Genomic DNA, 2888 nt, shown 5'->3' with positions numbered 1-2888 from the left:
GCCTGTGGTGGGGGTCGTAGTGGATGTGGTGGTGGTAGTGGTGGTGGTGGTGGTAGTAGTAGTTTTTCGCGATTTAGAATGTGGTCAGAATTACCCAAAGAAATGGTTATGTCAGAGCTAACCGAGAAGAATGGTTATGTCAGAGCTAACCGAGAAGAATGGTTATGTCAGAGCTAACCGAGAAGAATGGTTATGTCAGAGCTAACCGAGAAGAATGGTTATGTCAGAGCTAACCGAGAAGAATGGTTATGTCAGAGCTAACCGAGAAGAATGGTTATGTCAGAGCTAACCGAGAAGAATGGTTATGTCAGAGCTAACCGAGAAGAATGGTTATGTCAGAGCTAACCGAGAAGAATGGTTATGTCAGAGCTAACCGAGAAGAATGGTTATGTCAGAGCTAACCGAGAAGAATGGTTATGTCAGAGCTAACCGAGAAGAATGGTTATGTCAGAGCTAACCGAGAAGAATGGTTATGTCAGAGCTAATCGAGAAGAAATGGTTATTTTATGCCCTCGACAGTATAAATATTTTCGTTCGTCATTGAAGGGAGAGTGAATGTGAGAGAATTGTGGTGAGATGATATTTTTCGTTCGTGTAATTTTAAAGGATGGAAATTATAATAGTAAGTTTAAGCATTGCATTTAATTGTACAGGTAAGGTTAAGCTTTGTGAATTGTGGTTTACGTTTGCTCGATATATTTAAAGCGAGAGAGAGAGAGAGAGAGGATTATGGTATTGCATTAATTTAAATGGACGGTTTAATACTCCCTTTAAAATTCCTGTCACCCGTCAACAATAAGGGTTTCACGCTTTTTATCCCGCTCCCCTATTTCAAAATTCAAAGAAATCGAGGGTAATATTTAAAAAGCAAAAGGAAGTATATACCGACGTTATATTTGGAATGGTTTTAAGGTGGTGTTTATTATTAGAAGTTACGTCTATTTCTCCATAAATCGAGAAGAGTTTTAAAAGATGGTACTAGCTTTGGGGCACCAGATATTACAATTATAACGCGAGTAAATTTATTGAGTAAAGATTAGGGGGTTATAATTTTTTCTTAGGGCATCAAGGGTCTATTCACCGTGATTATCTGTACTTCTTTAAATGGGTATTTCGTTTTACCACTGTTAAAGGTTGCGCATCCTGGGGGTACTCACTCACGTTTTCCGTTCGTGTAACACTATTATAATTTTTACAGAAGTAAAAAAATGTCAGAAATAATTTTAAAACAGTAGCGCTGTGCGAGTGGCTCTTCACTCAAATTTTCTGTACTCCTGTTAAGTATGGTACGATGTGGCTGCTATTACGAGCCCTTGGGTCGTCTTGTTATAACCATTATTATAAACTTTTGGTATCGTAATTAATTTATTAGAAAGATATACCTTTAACCAAGCTTTAACATATATTTATGGGGGTCCACTCTTAAAGGGAGACTCTCAGCTGAAAATCTTAGTGCCATGTTTTATTTTTTCCTGGTTCGTTTCAATTAAATATGAAGCCTCAAATTTTTTCTGATTTTTCAAACAATTTTTTCAATGAAAATTAAATTTTTTAAAATTTGTTAGGCTTAGCAATGGGTCTCGATTTTAGCACACTTACCTACCGGCCAATAAAAACCTCATTAGGGATAGAGCCAAATCAGCCAATCCCGTGAGGGTTAGAAAATATTAAGTGGTATGTTGTCTGCTTCAAACAGGAAAAGCAGGGCGGGAAATAAGTATTTTTTCAGAGTGGGCTCGTTACCAGTGACTCCGCGGGGCCCGTCGTCTGCTAAAGTTTGAGGAGGATAGTAATTGGGTTGCAGGCTTGCAGCTTGACTCTGCTGAGGTGTAAAAGATGGGTTTTTAATTTTTTCCATCTCGAAGATCACAAAAAATAATAGTAACAATAATCTAAGAGGACAGATCTTCCCATTCCAAGGCTAATAACTAGACACTCAAGATATACAACAAAATACGACCCGCCACATTTTAATATAATAAGATTACGAGAGTAATTTGAGTTTAAGTGAAACGTATAAAAGCATAAACCTGCTAATTACTAAAGTTTCTAATCCGCTTATCGTTAAACGATCGAAAACGCGTCTTTCTTTCGAGTGCTAAAAAGTAGAAAACATATTTCTGAACATAATGCAGACGACGCAAATGTAACTCGCCCGAGAAAACCTTTGGGGGTTGACTCTTATAAATCGCGGGCGCTGATTGGCCGGTAGGTCGCTTTATCAGAATTCAAATGCATGTTTTGGATACAAAACTTCAAATATTGTTTAATACTATAAATAGCGCTTCAAAAAATCTGAAAAAATTCAAGGCGGCATATTTTAACATAAGGAATCAGAATAAAAATACTTAATTTTTGCCAATAGTGTCCCTTTAAGCCGGACGAATAATTCCAAAAACAGACGCAATATCGGTTTGGTTTAGCTTTATTTTAAAAATTAAATTCGGCTTGAAGCGTTCACTGAACACGATGAAACATAAAACTGCCGCTAATCTGGCCTAGGCAGATATTTCTAGCGTCCCGCTTAGTAAGATGCTAGATGTAGGGATCAGTGACAACTTTTTATCGAATTTTATCGACAAACTAAAAGAAGTTTTTCGCCCGTTTTTTTTTTTAATTTTTTAGAGAAAGTTTTTTATTCTGTACTGTTTACACATGAATTCTTTTTTTAAATTTTGATAACTTTTAGGTCTAAATAGCATTGAAATTTCCCTCTTTAATGAAAAACCACCAGCTTACCTTTCACGAGAAATGATTTTAGCTCGGCAAGCCGTAATCGCTAAGCGGCGAGCTAGAAGTAAATTTCTCGCATCTAAGAAAACAAAGCTTAAAGGGAGGGTGAAGTAGAAAATCAAGTGATTTTTTACCGATTCTTCTACTAATTATAA

The 2888-nt window shown here is 36.6% G+C and overlaps 1 long non-coding RNA gene across 1 annotated transcript; it reads right to left on the bottom strand.

Moving 5' to 3' along the window:
* Positions 1 to 1417: 1417 nt before the first annotated feature.
* LOC149678594 (uncharacterized) lies at positions 1418 to 2364 on the bottom strand. The gene is made up of 2 exons (XR_016366276.1): positions 1600 to 2364; positions 1418 to 1511 (listed from the first exon to the last, which is right to left on the bottom strand). It is a non-coding gene; the product is annotated as an uncharacterized LOC149678594 (long non-coding RNA).
* Positions 2365 to 2888: the final 524 nt, after the last annotated feature.

The sequence above is a fragment of the Phalangium opilio genome, unplaced genomic scaffold, assembly GCF_054372755.1.
Source record: "Phalangium opilio isolate 3A_F unplaced genomic scaffold, DU_Popi_V2 ptg000042l_1, whole genome shotgun sequence".
Taxonomy (NCBI): domain Eukaryota; kingdom Metazoa; phylum Arthropoda; class Arachnida; order Opiliones; family Phalangiidae; genus Phalangium; species Phalangium opilio.
The sequence above is the reverse complement of the archived record's forward strand: the minus strand, read 5'-3'. Positions and strand labels throughout refer to the sequence as shown.